Consider the following 20,919-nt stretch of genomic DNA (forward strand, 5'->3'; position numbering starts at 1 on the left):
GCAAAAACATTGTCTTGTATAAAAACCCTGGGTTCTGAATTCTGGAATAAAGCCTGAGGAAGGGGAAATGAGGCACGAAAAGGTGGCAGAAGAAACCTAAGTCTTTCATTCCAGGTGTTGGAAAAGAAATGCCATCTTGGTCCCTCAGTCTGGCCAAATCTAGTCTAGGCTCCCTCGGGATCTCTGAAGCAGAGGGCATCTCCCAGGAGCAGCTGTGGCTGCTGTCCCTTCTCCCAGAGCTGGCACCATTTCCCCGTCTCAGACATCCCCATCTCCCCATCGCCTCCTTCAATAGTCTGAGGCAGTTTCCAACAGGCTGTTTGCTCAGTACATGTATTTCACATATTTTTTATTCATTAATATAATCTCAGGCCTTGTTTCAGATTAACTTTTTGTATATTCAGCTTTTACTGCCTAAGTAATGATTTTATGCACCAAACTGATAAGGAGTTTTGTTACTTGGGCAACTGTAATGCAACAGCGATTTCATAACAGGATTTCTTAATCATAAAATTAATCAAGTACAGTGACTCAGTTAAGGTGCTGGACTTGCATGCAGGTCTACGTACAGTGTTAGGCCTTTATTTGTACTGTGTGGCATTACTGCTTTGAGAAGTATATTTTTAGTCAGGAGCAAGACCTAAAAATGTGTCTGGTTGCTTTCCAAAGTCTGAAATGTTGAGTTTGGTTTTTAATCTGACGATGCAGGGTGGCAGGAACAAAGAGGACGGACATAGTGCACCATAGGACGCATTTAAACGGCTTGTAACTGTGTACAATGCACCAGGTCACAAGGTTCAGTTTAAAAGCTATGTTTTCTAAGCCTTTAATTTCCTCACAGCATTGTATATCTTGGATAAATGCTTTTCTGCTCATAGAAGATGCAATTAGAGCCAGTATTCAACAGGAGCCAGGAACAGCAAGAATCGCAGCGGCCATCACTGGGTTTTGCCTTCTAATTACATGCTTGCTCTTCCCAGCTCCACCCAGCATGTGCGGCGGCAAAGCCAACCATACCTAAAGCTGTGTAAGTACCACATCCAGAATGCCAAAGATGATTTTGCAGATCTCTGTAATTGGACAGGCTCACGGTTTGTCGAGACATTGAATTTGTGTAAATTACACAGTGGCCTGTGTTAGGGGCAGGACAGGAGCCTGCTATCCCAGAAGGAGCAATCTGTGGAAGGACTTGTGCCCGTGACAGGCGCACGGGAGGTCCATGCAATACCCAGCCTTGAGGTTTCTTGTGTATTCAGAGTTTAAGCAGCCATTATCTGACTTGGTTTCACGGACCACGCTTCCTTCAAAAGACACAGACCTTTTTCCCTCCCACCTTGCATTTTCACTGCTGATCGATCATAAGGTGATAAAACGAGTCAGATCAATCTGTTAAACTGACTGATCTTTTTTTTTTTTCTGAGTTTTAAGTTACATGACTCACTGCAAGCAACAGGTACCGCCAAAGCAAAGGAGGAAATGGGGAACCACAGAATGGCAGGACCATTTTATTCCTGAAGTATCAGTACAGTAACCAGGTACAACATAGTATTTCTGCTTTTGGTGGTCTGGAGTTCAAAAATGGTTTCTAATAAAACAAAAAATAATAAAAAAATCTAGAAGGCTGTGAGTCTAGGTAGCAAACATCAGCAAAAATTACTAGCAGTGATGACACTTTGTATGTTCAGCAGCAAAGCATGATCCTTTGTTTGTGCTAAAGGAGAGCAGATAACCTGTAGCCCTTTTGAAGACTAGCATTCCATTGATGGGCTTTCCCAAAAGCATGGAACTGATTTGCAGGCCTTCATATTTAAAAAAAAATATTATTAGACACAGAGTAATTGGTGGGATCGAAGGGCCAGATTTCAAAGATTTCTCTGCACCTATTGTTGTCTCAGGTAGGTACCCCAGGGCCCATTCAAAACCCCTCACAACTTACAACCTGAGATCCCAACCTCTGAAAGAAGTCCTCCCTGTTAGAGGACTATCTAAACCTTTTGGCACCAAAGCATCTTTGAAAATACGACCCTTGAGTTCTAAATCATGTGGAAAATGGACCTCTGTGTCTATCGATTAGATGATCTGAAAAATTTCATTCTCTATTTATTCTTTGGGAAGGAATCAAATATATACAGCTTTTGCATTTACCACTTGGGGACCTACCTATAAGTTGTTCAGATAATGCATGCTTTCAGGATTCCGTGTGCTGTGTGTGTCATATATCCATGTCGCAGTCTCAGAAGGTGCAGGAACTTTCTACTGTTGAAGATATGTGTATTACGTACACTCCTTTTATTTAAAGAAGTTTTATATATATGTTCAGAGTAAGTTTTCAAATCAGACTGTGAGCACAAGCTAGAAATAGATACAATAACAAAACACAAATTTGAAACCGATATGGGAACAAAAGGGATTTTTTTTTCCCAGCCTCTCCAACATGCTTTTTCTCTTCTGATGGCTGAACAACCACATGGATGGCTGCTTTGCTGGGAGATTTCAGTGCACACAGGCCGCTTCCCAGAAACAAATGTTGCTGTCTCCCACATCTTCATAAGTGTGCTTTTGTCAACTGATTAAAAGACGTCGAAGCTTTCCAGTTGAAGAGTTAACCAATTTCTTTCCTCGTCTTTGAATTAGCCCTTGAGGATATGAGTAATAGTGTCATTTGGAAATAAATGAATCTTTTAGAGATCAGTAGGGCTAGCTACCAAACAGGCTTAGAAAAGTAAAATGAAACTCAGATGGAAGTTAGGTGCCCAAATCCAGTATTATGATACTGGCATTCAGTTACCACATAACCTTGGAACTTCCAGAGGCTTTTTTCTTTTTAAATGCACCAGAAAGGAAGCACAGTTTCTGTGTCCCAGGCATTAACATCAGTTAAACTTTCAACACGTTCCTGGAGTGTGGGAGATCACAGGCCAGTTAGTGTGACTGGAGGGGGTTCAGCCTCTCCAGATGTAAATCCGCCTCACCAGCCTGCAGGCTGGGGTAGGTGTGGGGAGGGAGCGAGCAGCTAAGCAGGAGACAGGGATGATGGGGAAGTACTGTGTGCTTTCTTGTGAAGGTTGCCACTGTCAAGAAAGGAATGTAATAGAGAGAAAGCCCGAGGGAGATTGCAGCTGTCTGGAGATTCAATCTGGGCTCCCTGAACTCTTTCTGCATTTTACTCAGAAGCTGTTTGACATCCCACCCTCCCCTCATGCTATACACATGCTAAGGCTAAACCCAGCTGCTTGAGTACCGCTCCAGGATCAGGCACTAAGAAATACAGCAGCGCTTGCTCATGGGATGGGCATTTGAATTTGTATCTCGAGACAGCTGATCCTTTTGGCGTGCTGCCACACAGCCCTAAACCCCTCAGGAAGTCAAAAAAAGAGTGCCAGAAAGAGGTGCGGTATGGGCAGCAGAATACAAACACTTCTCAAAGGAAGTAAAAAGTTTTACACAGTATGCAAAAGTTCATCATTACTCACTGCATTCTTTTTCTACTCCATCACTTGTCGGTTAGTCATCTGCCTGCAGTAAGAGGTGCAAATAAGAATAATGCCTATGATGCCTAAACAAACAGATGACTTTACAGATGCTAATCTACCTTTTTCTTAGCCAGAGTTACTACACTTTTGAACACAGTAGAACTAAAATCTACTACCCGGTTTGCACTCTCCGCAGGGCAAGGAAACTGCATGGGTGTGGTCCCAGCTAAGCCCAGCTACGTCCCAGCGCTGCTGGCTGCTGGAGGAGGAAAGCCTGAGATGGGGACGGCAGCTCTGTGTCCTCAGTGTGAGCAACAGAGATTTTAAGAGAGCTGCTAGAGATCAAGGTAGCTTAACAGAAGCCTGTATCCTGTGCCAAACACAAGCAGACATTTTAGTTCTGTAATCTTGCAATTACACTCTCATAACTGGATTGCCCAGTTTACAGCTGCCATCAAAGCCTTTTAAAAAAATAATCCAAAGAAACCACAAAAAAAAGATGACGAGAAAAATTACTTTGATGTGTTTTGGGGAGTAGACAGAGTTCATCTCTTTCCTGCTGGTAGAGACATTCATAAGGATACTTGAATATGTACAAAATCTATTCACTAACAATGTCTGAAGCAGGATTCTTTGCTCTCATCATATCTCTGTGGATATAGCTCCATTGATTTTGCTAAACTGCTCCTAAACAGCATGAGTGGAGATCAGTATTTAATTTTGATGGGTTGTGCATTGATAGGTATGCTCACATAAAAGATTATTGAATGCAGTGGGGCTGAGATAAGGCCCCTTCATCAGTTCTGTGCTTAAATGACAATGTTAAGATAAGTTGCATCATCTTAGTAAATTCCTGTGTGCTTCTAGTGAAATCATCCATTTTCTCTTGTCCTTTTATGGACAATTTAATTTCTCAGGGTTAAGTGCCCTCTGGTGGTAGTAGTGTCTTCTCTGGTGAAACGAGATTTATTGACACCTTATGCTTCATTTTGGTTTTTTTTTCACTTACGTCTGTTGATTATCCCAGAGTGATAAATAGATAAAATGAAGTCGAATCATATTATTATTTTAAACACAGAGGATTGTGGCATGAGTAAATAAGGCTGATGTGTGAAAGCCAGAGCACTGAAATGATGCAGAGAGCTCGGTAGCTCTAGCAAAAATATTTAAAAATTCGGTTCAGTTCAGTGTGCGTTAATCAGCTTAGAAAGTAAAGCAGAACTGAATGATACACATACCATAAAATTACAAGATTGAAAAAAAATTGCAGTTAGGTGTGAGATATACACAAATAATATTGTGTTTCATTACAAATATATCTGTGCTAGCCACAATTTTTGTACACACCTTTTAGTGACTAGTGCATCTCTCAGATAGGCACATTTTTAACTGCCCTTGATTACATATTTTGTTACTGAGTGAGTAAAAATTATATCAAGAGGTTAGCAGTTTTGTCAAAAATTCTAGAAACACGTAAGCCCTTCCATATGCATATTAATAAGGCAAGGTATTCAAGCACAAGTTATTTTGTGCGAGACATTCAAGCAGAACTTATTTAGCTGCCAGGTTAGTGAGAATAATAAACGTAATGGAACAAGTGTCTAATCCTATGGGCAGCACTGAATGAATGTGTTCTTTTCTGCGGTTTATAAAATTATCCGTGAAGAATAACAGTATTAGAATGTGAGCATTAAGAAAATGTTTCACATTTGCTGTTTTATATTATTGTTAAATTCTCCATATTTGGTAGACCTCCACCTAGTTTTCAAAGCTCCCATTCAATGCAGTACACACATGCAGCACATCTGTAAACAACTTAAACAAAGGAAGCATCCTTCCATGTTGCCTTCTCTGAGATCAAACGATCAAGCTACATCATCTCTTTTCACCTCATCTCCCTGGGTACACTCCGCAGGTTGGCTCCTATGCCTTTCCTGAAGGTTTCCATCCGTTACAAGGTTGGGCAGCTTCCTATTTTGCCAGCAGTCCCATTCTCCTCCTTCCATGCAAAAGCAGAGAGAAGCAGCTGCAAAGGCCCTTAGCTTACACGGTGGTATAGGCATGGGGCTGCAGGTAGCACTTCTAAGCAGAAATGAGTGAAAATAAATGGGCCAGGAAAGAAAAAAAAAATACCGCAGTTTTCTACTGAGACAGAAAAGATTGGGGAGAAGGTGAAAAAGTTAAAAAATAACATTTATAGGAGCAAGCAAGATGAGGCTGTCTGCCTTAGGGAAGGCACTGTGATGGTCATAGGCAGAAAAGAAGGTGACCTAGGTGTTTCTGCCATAGCCAGCCCTACCCAAGGACACACAGGTTTTCCCAGATTCTTGGGGCTGTGCACTGGCTGATACCATCTCACAAACCAGCTGCATGCTTCAATGTGCTGTTCTCTGGAGATGTGGATGCCTGTGGTGGCCTGTACCCCAGTGGGTGTAGTAACACTAATATGTGCTGGAAGGGAGCATTTCTCGTAAGAGGTAAATTAAATAGTGGATGACATCAGCCTTGATCCAGTGCTACTTGATACCGTCTTGTTTTTAATTCTAATAAAGCTGATAAGTGGGCTGGTAGCTCTTGGTTGTTGCAGCCCTTCATTTTCCATCTCATTTTCACAGCTTTTCCACACAACTGTGTGAAATACAGTGACCGCCTGGTTTCCAGCTTTTCCCCAGTCTCTAGCCCTAGTTGATCTCTACCTCAGATCCTGTCTGAACAATATAGTGCTTATCTCCCCACCCAGGGGAATCCCTGTGCAAAGTTGTCAGGGCTGCCCCAGCTGGCCTGTCCCTCCCAGCCACAGCTCGGGCTGGGCATACAGATGAGTTGTGTGAGCTCTGTGAACACGGTAAGCATCCAGGAGCAGCAGGAGCTGTGAAATGCATGGCCACCCTCTGCCACATCAAACCAAATCAGAAGGATTGGGCAAAAAGTAAAGTGACAAATTTAAGTGGAAAAGATGTATCTAAAAATCAGTATTTTAAAAGTAAGATGTGTGAATAGTAGGATGAAATCAATATAATAATTTATGTACACGTTCTGAACAGGAAAAAGCAGAGCCTGTGAGGAACAGAGTGAAAAAGAATAGAAGCAATAAAGAAGAAAAATGCAATATCAAATTAAAACATAACTGACTGGGAAGTATATTTAATATTTCAAGGGAATAGATAAAAGCCCTCAAAATGCAAGGTGGTACTTTGTTTCATCTGGTTTCAAAGAGGCCTATGATTGTCAGCAATATAATTTCTTTTTTTGATGTTTACCTCTGGCTTCAGGTAGGAAAGCCAAAGTGTAACACAAATAGGCCAGCACATAATTCTATAATTTCTGCAGAGCAAATCTGCCATTTGAACACTTTTTTGGTGGCTACCTCTCAGAATGTTAATTCTCCTTTCCTGTCAAACTGCTGAATTTGTAAGAGGAGCTATGCCATCTCTAATAAAAGTCAAATCTCTTTTCTTGAGATTGTTGCTATTGTCTATAATATAGTTCTTCTTATGAATTGTAAATTGTATTGTTTATCAGAAGACAAACTAGTTGTGCCTTCTAACGATGCCCTCTTGGATATCCGTTCAAGTGTATAATACATGAGGAAGAGTCTCATTTGTCATTTCTTGTTTCCCTCATTTTAAAGTTCTGCTGTTTCACACATCAGTTCAAATGTGAAAAGAGGCAAGAAGATACCATGGTAGTTACTTATTCAGTAATTACTAATTGGATAATTTCTGAAATCCTCAAGTATTACTGTATTAGATGTGAAGATTTTTCCTGATTGTTTGATTCATTACTTCTCCTATTAATGAGCATACAATATATGGTTTTGGATGATTCCCTTTAAGTTAAACCTTCAGGTAAGTCAGTTGACTAAGATAGCTGGTATTAGTGTACCTGTGCTTGAAATTACTGGGCTTATCATTGTCATCAAACATAAAAGAAGAACACACAGACATTTGTCGATACCCCTCTGAACTGTAAAGGAAAGAAAGCGATATTTGTGTGATCAGGTACATGAACTCTGATACTGCAAATATATTAGTAGGTCTGTTTTTCAAGAACGCTTGTTTTTGGTTTTTTTTTTTTGTCAAGCTAGACCTTTCAGTTTAGAATAACCTTTCCTTTTCTTGGATCAAACTCGGTCCTCAGTTAGCTCACAGTTTTCCAGCACAATCGTACTCAGCTTCTCAGAGGTAGAGTCTGTGCTTCACAATTTTAAGTTGTGCGTGAATCAATAAATGAGCTGGTATAAAACACACAGCACTTTTTGGCCCAGTTTTTAAAACCAGTCAATTGCACAAGAACTCAGTGATCATAATATTTGCCTTCATGCCCTCCCATGGTTTTTTACCGCAGAGCAGGATCAGCACAAAATATTCAAATACCAAAATACCCTACCAAATTAAGTTTCACCTGATTTATTCAAATAGAGAAGGTAATAAAGGATTAGTAGTGATTATCAACAGAGTAACAGTAATAGCATTTAAAGTTAATGCAACTGATCATTACTACATGAAAATACATATAGTGATTAAGAAAGATACATCACCAATTGCCCTATTAATACATTACCATCATCCAGATCTGCAGTTGCTGGGGAGCCCTGGTTGCAGTGAGGATTTGGAGAGCCTGTCCCGGCAATTGAGAGGTCCTACGCAGTATGTCCACTTGTAGGTGAGGTCTTCAAAGTCTCTGCAAGAGAGTCCAGCCTTTTATAGTGCTAAATAAACAAGTTTCCTTGATTATTCTAAAATGTAGAATCATTTGGTTCCAGCTACCTCGTTGGCCCCCACTCTAGAGCTTGGCCAGAACTCAAAAGAGGAAACAAGGGAGTTGCTGTGATGTAACACTTTTCTCTCGCCTATCTTCTTTTTTTTCATACACAAGGCCAAAGAGTTGTTTTCCATTTTTATTATTTCCATTATATTTTATTTCCAACACTCTGTGTATACTGAAGAAGTTACAATTAAAACAACACAATCCTGCTGGACATAGCAACGCGATACGGCTCATCCATGGGTCAGCTCTGGCTCAGGCCTGTTAATCAGGCGCGGTCACTTCACATGAGTTACCGAAGCAGCTGCAGCATCCGGATTTGCAAGTGTAGTGGTCTGCCTCTGAATGGCCTCGTACTCTGCCCCAGCAGTTCTAATGGGTGCATTGGAGGAGTGAATGTGACTTTACATAGGAGGGGGAACACCAACTTTCCTGATCCATCCCTGCATTAAAAGAAGTGATGCTATTTCGTTTTTCTGTTCAAAGCACATCTGCATGTTTTGACAGAAGTCTCGAATGATTATCACTATGAATATCAAGGTCATTTTACTCTTTGATTTCCAAGCGATCTTTGGAAGTAGAAGCAAAGCCTTGTGCAGTATCCCTAAGTGTAACAGTTATTAGTCCATTTTTGCCTGATGTTCTCCTAAACTTGTCTGACTCAAGTTAATGGAGTAGGCTTTAGTTGGTCTCTCCATTAAAATTATTCAGGAAAAGTTTCATAAAAATTGGCTGTTCAGTAATGGGTCTGTGGCTTCTGATGTGATTTAATTTTCCTGAGTCTGACATATTGAGAATTAAAATAGAATGACATTTTTTAGAACTGTCAGTAATCACTGCTCTTATCAATCATTAGCCAGTGAGGCACCATCTGTATCAGCTAACTTTGCCTTGGCCTGCTGCAGCTTTTTTCTTCATTTCCTTTGTACTTTCACAAACTAGTGAGGTTGTTAAGCTTCATCCCTCCGTTTCTGTTTGTAAAATGGATATCCTCCCCACGCATTTCCTGTCATGCTCTAATGAAAGCTGAAACAGGCAGAGCATTTCTCTTTACCTTGCACTTACAAGCATCCACACTATTTTAAAATAATATTTCTGACTGTCTGCTTATGGTTTAGTATCTCCATGCCACAGCTCTTAAGAAATGCTAATAATCTAAGAGTCCATATTTTTTTTTTCTATCTGCACGCTCCAGAACTCAGGTTTAAGGTCTCCCATTCTTCTTCTGTTGTCATGCTTTTCAAACAGACATTTGATAATCTTTGTTCTGAATTTATTTTCAAGATCATGCTTTTCTGCTAGATTGGGGCTCGTATTGTCTAATTCAGCACAATAGCATATGTTGTCAGAGTCAGCAGCAGTTGCAGCACTTGCTTTAGTCAACCTTTCTTAACACTAATATTTTTAGCAGTGTTATCAGACAGTGGAGAATTGATTATTAATATTCTTTTACTATAGTACATCTTACTAAATTGTACAAAAGAGCTTCCTCCTTCAAAGACCAGCAACTTTTATACAATTCTTTCCTGAAATACGGTCAGCATCCCACGCTGCTTCATGAGCCCTTTTTTTACATTTTAAGAAACCCATTTCACATGTCTCCCATAAGCTTTCACTAATTTTTTCTTGTTGGTGTCATTTGTTGTTTTCAGAGGTGGGATGTGGAATGATGTGATTCTTTCTATTGCTTTTCTCTGACAAGAAACTCTGAAACACAGTTATGTTCCTCCCCGTGATTATGTGGTGTATTGAGTGCTATCACCATGACTGCATACTGTATGAAAAGCTGGATTTGAAACTTTCTCCGTGTGGATTCCTAGCACTGACACTTTCACTCCTGATTTTAATTCAGATAAAAAACAGGCTCAGACAGTGATGGGATAAGCATTGTCATCAACTGCTCTTCTAAAACAGTTCCCCTTGTCACTACTCATTGTTATTTTTGATCAAAACTGTCCAGTGATAATCTATCAATGATAAAATTATTAACAGGTACATTGCTCCACGTTTTTACTCTATACATCACAGAAGTTGCTTAGCTAGCAGGTAAGGGGTATGTCAGTAAATAGGGTTCTGGGTGAGCTGTATCAAAAATGTGCCAGACTTTCCTTAGTTTTATTATACCTGTTGCGAACTTGGCCAAGTGGGCTTGGCTTTGTGCAACAAATACTTTCTACTGATAGGTTTCAAGCTACTATCAATTTGACAGTGAAATCAGTTGGTTCAGCAGGGCACAGATGTATCTGAGCCAAATCCAAACAAATGGCTTGGCTGGAACCCCGTTTTGCTGTTTCAAAATGCAAAGTAACCCACAGGAATCACAAGGAGGTAGGAGATTCATGATTGCCTTAGTGCTATGGTCCATAAATAGTGTTGTATTTAACTCCTGCCAGAGTAACGTGACCTTAGCTTAGTTTTTTTTCTAAGTTTATACCTTGATCTCTCCAACCTCATACCTATCTAGGTCATCCTGTAACCTGAACTACCTCACGTACAATTTAATAGCTCCAAGGTATAAAAACCCATCCTGGGAGCCTAACCCTGCTAATTATTTTCTAATTTTTCACTCTTGTGAATTCAAAAGGCACTGCTTTGATGTGGTTTAGGCAGCCTTGTCCTTTAGGAGCTTCAATTCCAGACCACGCTGTGTGGTGGACATGACTAGAAGTAAGGCCTTTCCCTGATGGCAAGAGGTGTATTTAGATACCTCCCAGTACAGAGCCTGAGTGAGGCTTAGATACCAGAGCTGGCAGGGTAGTGTTTCTTATATGTGACAGGTATACTCAATAGCTAGGAATCATTAGGCATATACAGCTAAAATACAGATTTAGATGTTGAAAGAGTAGTTGGGAGAAGAAAACATAATAAGTAAGACAAACCACAGAGCAAGATACATGTGCAAATAGCTCTAGATAGTTAATTTTGGAAAACCAAGAATCCAAGTTTAAGTCACATTCAGGCCTTTAATAATTTTGTGACATTTGAAGATAAATAAGTTTTGTTAACAAAATAAGTGTTTATTAACAAAATGTCTGTTTGCAAAATCAGGAGACCTAACCTGACATACTGTTTGCAATTCCCTGCCTGTAAAGCTTGCTTTGCAAAGCAAAAATACATGAAATGGTATTTCTCAATGTTCCCAACAATTTTCTCAGACTGCTGTAATTGTGAAGGAAGTATAGTATATACTTTTATATAGTATATACTTTTATTTGCCTGTGTATATCTCTTCCTACAAAATTAAAGAGCAAGGTAGAAATACTGTATAATGGAAAAGATTATGAATAGTAGATGTACTTCCTAATAGAAGAATCTATTCAGTCTCCATTAAGCTCTCCCAATCCTACCTGGACAAGTGTAATACTGTGAATCAATCTGGAAGATTTTTTAATGGAGACTTTGTAGTTTTTAAATTGTTTTTCTTAATATTTCAGAGTGAAAACTTTTTCCTCTCTGTATGTAAAAAACATAACCCGAGAAAAACAAGTTCTCCCCGCTCTACTTCCGTTCACACTTCACAGCTCTTATTTTGTTCTTTTCCTGTTACAGTCTCACACTTCTACACAGAGTGAAAATTATGTGTAATCTGAATAATAATTCATGTAGGTTTACTGCCATATCTTGTACACTGTTTTGTGTCAGTGATTCCCAAACTTTTTTTTTTCCAGGGACTCTTCTTGCATGTGACTAAACTTCCCAGAACCTTTGCGTTCTCCACCTCTGTTCCCTCTCCTCATCCCGCTGGTGCTACCCCTAGCTCTTCTTACCCATCTGTAGGTCCCTCCTTTTTCCACTTGATTCTGATACCCTCCTTTCTTCCATTCCTCCCCTAACCAGCCTTTCCTCCTACCCTCGTGTTTGTTTATCATTCTCTTCCCAGCCAGCTCAGGATACGTATTTTCCTCTTCTTGGAGTTTCGGTGCTTTTCCCTCAAGAAAGAAATGCGAGTATGGCAACAGTACAGGATTTTTGCTGCTTCCATGGCTGGCCTTCTGCTTTTCCTACACAGCCACATATTTTCCCTTTTCCTTCCTTGCAAGACTAGATTTCCTGCTGTCTGAAACAGAGGTTGCTGGTTCAGGGGATAGGTGCTGTCACAGTAGTCTCCTGGTGTCCAGCAGTTACCCTTGGGGAGCAGCTAGTATTTTATGTCAGCTTTGAATGCATCCCTGTCTCTTTGTCTGCAAGTATTTGACATTTTACATTTGAATATATAAAATGTTTCGGCATCAGGCTACTGTGGGATGTTGCTGATACGGTTGTCCTTTGTTCCCAGCACAGTCTCTTTGGAAGTGTTATGATATCATTCATGGTGAATAAATATTTATCTATTTGAATCTAATGTGGTGTAATTCTGTGGACCTAATCCTGAAATGTTTAGTTTGTCCATTTTCCGACAAAATTTGCAGTAAAGTTAATGGCTCAAGATTTTTTGTTACTGTTATAATGTAATGAAAAAGAGAAAAAGCCTGTCAGAACCATTCATTTTTAGATAGCAGTGTATCTCTTTCTTAGATGAGGAGAATCAACTGGAAAAAATATAATTGAGAAGATCTTTAGGCATTACAGACATTACACAGTAAATGGAAATGCTTTTATAGAAGAGTTTGATATGACAAGTTAGAAATCATTTTCATTTCTTTTAAATTAGCATCTTACATTCCCGGAGGCTTTGTGTTGGGTTTAAAGAGCACAAAGAAGAACACTGTCCCTAGAAAAAGCTGTCCTGTGTAATTTCTTTCTTTGCTTGCAATCAATCATTCTTTCAGTGAGGCTGATCTAACGTGCTGCTCCTTGGTTGCAGGATACTTCTTGCGGTATGATATCCATGGCTGTAGCTCACCATAATATGATCATCCAGTTCGCTTGGTTTAGTCATCTGTGACTACGTTCTTGAACATGGTGTTTTGATTTTTTTTAATGTGAAGAAGTGTGTTCTTCCTTTCCTTTATTGTTAAATGCTTTTCAAGAAGTATTCACGCCCTATCTTTCGCAGCATACAATAGTATGTAAGGAGTGGAATTGCACTGCAGTACCTCATGGAGCTCCCTTGAATTGCTCCTCCTATAAGCAGACTAGTTGGGAAGATGTGCAGAACTCTCATTTGAGAAACATCCAGCAATAATTTTTCTATATATTTTAGTCACCATTTAAAGATTCATACTCATTGACTTTTTCGGTCTCAGACCTGGAACAACAGACACATAATTCAAACTAACAGTCTAATATTGATTTTCAAGAGATAATGTTGATCATTTGACATTGATGCTTTTAGTAAGAAGTTTACTATTCTTAAGACTCTTTCTGTTCTGTAAAAAGGATTTCTCTCATTCTGGCCAAAACAAGAGAAAATTAGCACAAAGTAATTGTATAGGTCAGTGACAGAGGTATTAACCTGGCAGTGGAGAAATGCAAGATCACCAGAAGCAGTGAGTTGCTTGTGAATATCTCCTACCCCATGATATCTCTTGCTATTAAAACGATTTTGTTCTATAAACTTGTTGTCGACAGAGTCAAGGTTAAGGAAACTGACTGTAATCCAGCGGTTTGGTCATTCATCTGGCATATTGGAAAACCAACTGAGTGTTCCAGCCCCGCAGGCATAAAGCTTTCTGTTAGAAAGGCAGGAGTGAATTATGGATGACTCAAACACAGTACAGAAAATTACATTAGCATATGTAACACAGAGAGGGTTAAGTATAATTACAGTAGCTTTAAACAGCAAAGTACAGATGGCTAGAAAAACAGGGGGGCTACTCCTGCTGAGTAGCCTTGGTGTGCTTGGACAAACAGATTCCAAGCTTCCTTTGGTTTGTATAATCTGAATATTTGCCTGGCACACTTTTTTTTTTTGCCAAAGCCCAGTATGTAGTACAGATGTGGAGTTAAGGATGGATGCATATTAACCCTCAGATCAACTCTAGGATTAGACAATTCAGATCTGATATGCCCCCAAATGCTCACAGACTGAATAAAAGCCCTTTGCTTCTTTCACATGGTAATTTTTCAGGCTCTCAGGGGTTGCAGGTTGGAATTGTAGGGATGATCAACCAGGTCACCACAATTTGCCGGGGGAGTAGGGGGTAGAAAATAAACACATGAGGCTAGGGAATTTTTGCAACCAGGGTAGAAAGGTCTCTTAGTCCAGTTCTCACTCTAGAATATGCATAGCTGCTGCCTATCCAGCAGAGACTTCATCTGAAATTGAAACACCTCAAACTTTTTGAGGCATTTTTCAAGGACATATATTAAGTCCTTTTAAAAAATCTTCAACTTTGAGTTTAAGCTTCAGATAAGCTGATTTCAACCATCTCTGAATACATTATGTCCCTCCACTACCTACTGTTTCTTGATGTGACAGGAATATTCACCAACACTTTGTTTCAAAAGTGAAAGCTGTTTTGACAGCAGTAACACAACTTCCGACTACTGACTAAATCGAAAATGAGGGACTTTCAGGTTATGGCCATTAGCAAACAATGCTGGTGATGTAATCAGGTAAACTTCATGCATGCCTGCTTTTCTAGAAGTTCTTCTTATCAGCATATTAGAGGAAGCCGGTGTCTTTGTGCATAGTTCTGTAAATACTCTATTGTCAGCGTGAATTCATTAAACATGGTGTTTCCTGTCTCTGCTTTCCTAGACTCTCTCTGTTTTTCTCATAACCACTCAGGAAAAAAGTTGTTCCAGTCTTATCAGTGCTTGACCGTGTGATTTGTGGCTTGTTAGCTAGCCTTGTGTTTTGTATTTTAATACCAAGAATACCTCTTAGCTGCATGGCTGCGTGACTCTAATTCACCCTGTATTTGTACTTGCCAGAGAGCTTCTATTGTTTCAACATCCTGCTTATACAAGAATGTTTCACGGTTTCGTTATATTCATGCTGGAAGAAAGTTATTCACGAGCATTAAGATGATAGAAATCTTCCTTTCCCATCTTTCCTTCTCTGTCCACCTCACAGCCTCTGTAATACATGAATGGGATAATTCTGTGCATATCAGGTGTAGAGGTTGTAGGGTTCAGCCCCACTGCTACCTCCCCACAGCAGTCCAGCTCTATACAGTAATCTTGCTGAAAAGTATTGCTTACGGGGCAGGGAAGGGAGAGCTGCATGTGCTGTAGGGCTCCAGGTTCTATCACAGCCCTAGTCAGACTCCTTTGTGTATACAGTTCATAGAGTTACTATTCATTCTGTAAATTAATCTGCTATATTCTTTTAACAATGGTAACTACATGCATCCTGCTAAAATCAAATCAATGTCATCTGTATCAGTCACCAGGGGTCTCTTGATCTCTTTTCTAGCAAGGATTTTGTTATTCAGACATTCCCCACAAGCTGTCAAACGGTCCAACTCAATAACAACTAATAAAGCAAGCACCCCTTAAAAATTTCCCTAGGGAATCTTTTTAAATTGAACAGGGAGTAATAAATCTTGTCGTGTCAATAATGGTGAAAATGTTAATTTGGTTGATTCTGCTGTGTGCCTCCTCGAGTGAAATCTCAAATGCTGCTCTGGGAAGATGGCTGCTACTTGAGTTCACTCTGTTGCTCTCTGCCTGCAGCATGGGTTTCAAGGGCTATCTGAGATGGGCTGTATAAAAAAAAAAAGAGTGTTCTGGGGATCTGTTCGCTTTCTCAACCTTTGAAATCTTGGCTACTGAATTTAGTGATGCCCTTAAATGAAAATTAGATCACAGGGATGAGTGTGTTGATAAGACTTTCTCAGATGGCTTACTGTCTGATACAGCCCCTAGCATGTAGCAGAAATGTGTCCATCTGCTTAGCATAGCGTAAGTCTGATTTACTATACCACACAAAGCTGGTTTAACACTAGCAGCAATAACATAGTTTTCTTTATTATACAAACTGGGTAGAAAAGGGGTTTTATGGTGTAAATTTAGTCTATTAAGGCCATTTCTGTGAATAAATTGTACCCGATGTTCTTTTCACCCTTTTTAGCACAGATTTTTTTCACAGATGTCATTTTTGGGCATTAGACAATTTTTTTTTTTTCTCCTGCTGTTGTGAAAGGAGAACTGTCAGTACTGGCATTAAACATTTGGGGAAATTTGTTCTATCCTTTTTGTAATAAGTGAAAGCAGTCCTGCCAGAACTCAAACCTTCCAGTGACTAAAATTTCTGTTTTATTGTGTTATTTCTTTAGTACTCGATATCCTCTTAACGAAACTAATTAAGAAACTATTTTCAAAGTCCGAATCATATACTTACTCCATATGATGATGCCTTTATTTTTTTCATATTAAAAAAAAAAGTGTATTTGCAGTGGAAATAAAATGGCAGCTTTAAGCATGACTACTAAAATAGGAGTTTTCAGTATAAATTTGTGAGAGGAGCTAACAAGTGCTAAAAATTTCTGATTACAAGATGTTAACTTCTGGGCTTTGGTTGGGTACCAAAGCAGCCTAGAGACAGTACAGTTAAGGACCTGTGTGCACACTTTGAGATTCTTATTTTTAAAAACTATTTTATTCATTTGTGTCCTGATTCTGGCTAGGATAGAGTTGAGTTTTCACCTGAGCTGGGATTGGAGCTGGAGGCACTTGTGGCTGGGGGACACAGCTGGGACAGTTTACCCAAATTGACCAAAGGGCCATCCCATCCCATCTGATACCAGGCTCAGTGTATCAGTGAGGAGGGTGCTGAGGGGAGATTCCTGCTACTTGGGAAGAAGTTGTGTCAGGATCTATTGTGAGCTATTGTACTGCAAGTTACATGCTTAGGTATTTTCTGGTTTTGGTTTTTTTGGATTTTGTTTTGTTTGGTTGTTTTGCTGCTTTTTCTTTACCAGTTCTCCTCCCTGTCCCGCTGGGGGGGAGGAGAAGTGAGCAACTCTGTGGTATTTTAGCTGCTGAGTAGGGGCTAAACCATGGTAGTCAGATCCTGCTAAATTTAGGAAACTTTCCTTTTTCTTATTTTAGCTGCTTAATCTGCTTCAGGGTTTGTTTAAGCTCTTTGTGGGTGGTATAGGAAACTCTTTAATTTGCATTCTAGGCAGACAAGGAGACCTAATAGTCTTTGTCTGTGAGCTTTAATAATCAAGAACCAGCCCTGCACTTCCAGTGACGCAGACCTACCCTCTGTGTTGCATGGGAGCTCAGCTCCCCTGTTGTGTCCAGATCGGTGCACTTCATTTCCTTTCCCTTTATAAATGTAGAAAAGAGGAGGAACATGGGAGTTGGACAGAATGTTGAAGCAGGAGGACCCAGAAGACACAAAACAAACTTGCCAGGGCCCTGAGGGTACAGCCAGCCCTGCCTGCCCCTGCCCTGCTTGGCCATGGGACCCACTGAGATGAGTCTGGCTGGTGTTCCGGCCCATCCCGATCCCCACAGAGGGGGCTGGGGCTGCCCCAGTGCCCCCTGGCTGCCCTGCTCCTGGCTGAGGCAGTGGGACTGGGCTGGCTACCAGGATCTGTAGGGTCCATATCATACTCCCCGAGTGCAGCTGTGCAGGTAAAGCAGGTGTTACTTAAAATCCTCTCCTCGCGGGCAAGAAACTCGAGCAAGAAAAAGCTGTTCATCTGCGTGAGCACGGATGCTCACCTGGATCTCCTGCGTACGGGTGAAGCTCGTTCCTCCTCGCAGAGTATCTGTCACGGTTAGCACGGGAATCTGCTGTCGCGCACGTGGTGCCCGGCAAGCCGCTTTGGTGAGCGACTCCGGAAATCGCAGAGCACGCGCAAACGCAGGGAATTGTGCCTATGTGCAGTGAAAATACGTGTGTGTCAACATGCGCACTGAGAAAGCTAAACATATTTTTACGGTAGGTAAACCTCAGTAAGAGGGACTCCGGGTTGGTTTGGTTTTTTTTCTTTTTTTTTGTGGTGTGGTTTTTTTTTTTTTTTTTTTTTTTTTTTTTTTCGCATTGAACCGCCGATCACCCCCGCCGTGCGCTACCCCCTGCGCGGCGGCTGCGCGGGAGGGGAGGGGCGCGGCGCGGAGCCGGCAGGGGGCGCTGTCAGCCTGCGCTGCGCTGCGCGGCGGCGGCGGCGGGCACCGGGCGGGGGTGAAACGTCCGGTAGCCCGGGGCGCTGCAGGCGCCGTGCCGGGTGCTTTGCGATGCCGTTCGGCTGTAGTGGCACTGAGGGTGCGTTGCCTCGGCACAGCACAGCCCTGAGGTGCTAAGCTGTGATGTACATCATTCAGGACGTAAAAAGTTCTTCCCTTGTTTTATTGAAGTTGCTCTTTATGAGGAGAACTTAAAACTTTTTCTGTTTAAGTAAATATAAAAACAAGTAAAACATCAAGGCTTTACGACCATCTGTAGGAATGCACTGCTGGAGGAAGGTCCCGACATCATTGGTTCCGGCTATCTGCTCTCACAAGCAGGTTTGTTTTATCATCTCTTCTGCAGAGTAGCACTGATTGCTGCATAATGGCAGTCGTCTTCTTTTACAGGTGTAGCAAAAGCAGAAAGAAAGGGAAAAAAAGTATTTCTACAGCAGTGTTCTTAGCAAGAAAGTTCCATACATAGCAAAGGAGTATCTGCTCCTCTTTTTTTTTTTTTTTTTTTTCTCCTCTCTATGTTGTTACCTTTAGATTAAATCAACATTGGTTGGGATTGCTTGTTCTGACAGGCTTTGTAGTACAATGCTCCAGCTTATGCACACAAAGTTTTCACAGAAATGTCATCAATAATAAAATATCAGCAAAACCCTCTGAGAAAGCATGCCTTCGTTTTCTGGTGGCATGATACCACACAAGACTTCTTATTTGCCTCCTTACCATGAAATCATCAATTTGAGATCATAATGGATTTCTGTTCCCTCAACCTCCAGCCTGTCATCTGAGACAGAAGAGTTTTGCTCTGTACTTTCATCAAGTGATTTTCTGCAGTTGCAGTAGTGATTCCTGTATCTCCTAATGTAGACCACAACAGAGAGTCAGGGTTAGTTTGGTATTGTAGAAGCTGGATACACATGAGAGGGGAAAAACAATAAAGGACAAATATTTACTTTTAGTTGGGGGAATCTTGCATCTGTGCATGGACTCTTGTCCATACTTGATTACTTTTTTAGACATATGTTTGGCCTCCATTTTGATCCTATCTGAGTATTTCCCAGACATGGGAATATCTTTATGCTCGCAATACGACCATACTTTTGGCTCTACAGTGGAGTTTTCCCAAGTTTTGTTGGTTTGTTATTGAGAAATCTGGCTGTGCGTTTCAAGAGGGTGTTTCCAGTCTTCCTCAGGCTGTTTCATCAGCAGCTTGCAATGTAGCAACAGCAAAGATTACAGGCTCTGACCAGACAAAGCAAGCACTGTAATTTCAGAAAGGGCACGAGCATCACTAAATTGCAATACTGCAGCAGCTCATTGATTTAAAATATACTATTGACAACTGTTTTTTTTTTTTTCACGCTTGCTCTCAGGAGTATTCCTCAGTAACATTTATTTACAAGTTTAAGATGTCTTACTGTGTATTTTTGTGCCTGAGTACCTTAATGCTTTGGGTGATCCTGCTGAGTTTGCAAACATTACATCCTAAGTTTCTATCTTGCAAATTCAGGTATGAATGCTGGTATTAGTTTATCACTATGTATGCACTATGTGAAATGGGAAAAGTTTGTCATCAACAGGTTAGATGAGTATGGTTCTCTTAGACAAGTTATCTGATACTGTCTGGAAACGAAATGTGAATTCTTAGATTCAGATTAGACTCACAGAAACCACATATTTATATTTTTATCTCAAGTAAGATCCTTAGTGATCTGTTGGATCCTTAAGTGTTGTTGTGATTTAGATTTTTTTCATAGTAATAAGTTGTTAGGGCCTTGGCACAGATGGAAATGCCCAAATATCTGAAATGACCCTTTCAAGTTACAGACTTCAGAGGCAAAGAACTGTTAATATAATTAGACACCTGTTATGCAAAGCACTGTACAAAAATGAGGAAAAGGGGAAGTCTGTGCTCAAATCAGTAATCATCTGCTCCAAAACTCATCAGATTGCTGAATTTTAGAAAAAGTCTGGGGAATTTTTAAAAAATATCTAGCTGATGGGAAAAACCCTCTTGAGAAATTAAGGCACTGAAGGTATTTCTGGATGCAAGGAAAAAGCAAAATTGAGAGACAAGCCCCCACAGGCGGCTCCGTGTTGAGGAAGCCATGAGTTGGGACTGTCTATCACACAGCATGGCGAGGGAAGAAAATACGGGTTTGGGTCACAGCTTCCCTTGCAGCCCCCTTACCTGGCAGAAGGAGAGTGGGACTTCTGCGCTGAGATTCTGTCAGACTACCTGCAATGGGTCTGTAGAAAGAAACTAAAATTACCTTTCTTCTTCCCAGCTAGCAAGAGGTACAAACACATGTATTGCCACCTTTTTCCTTTCCTGGCAATTCCTTCCTGCGGAAATAACTATTTAAAACAGTTGATCCAATTCTAAATATAAATACTTCAATAATAAGCATTTATATTTTTTTTATTTGGTTTTGATGCTCTTTGAGAAGTCTACTACAAATTGCCCACAGCTATGAAAGTGATCTTGCTCAAATTGCAAGATGAAAAAAAAAAATTACCCTTAACCAACTCAAAGATTAAATAGTTCCAAATTGAGATGTAAAAATAGTCTGTAGAAAGTGTACATAGTCTCTTTATTTCTTTGAATATCAGTAGAAAAATAGTTGCCATTTGCAATCGTTCTATTCTTTAAAAG

The sequence above is a fragment of the Chlamydotis macqueenii genome, chromosome 5, assembly GCF_036417535.1.
Source record: "Chlamydotis macqueenii isolate bChlMac1 chromosome 5, bChlMac1.mat, whole genome shotgun sequence".
NCBI classification, from domain to species: Eukaryota; Metazoa; Chordata; class Aves; order Otidiformes; family Otididae; genus Chlamydotis; species Chlamydotis macqueenii.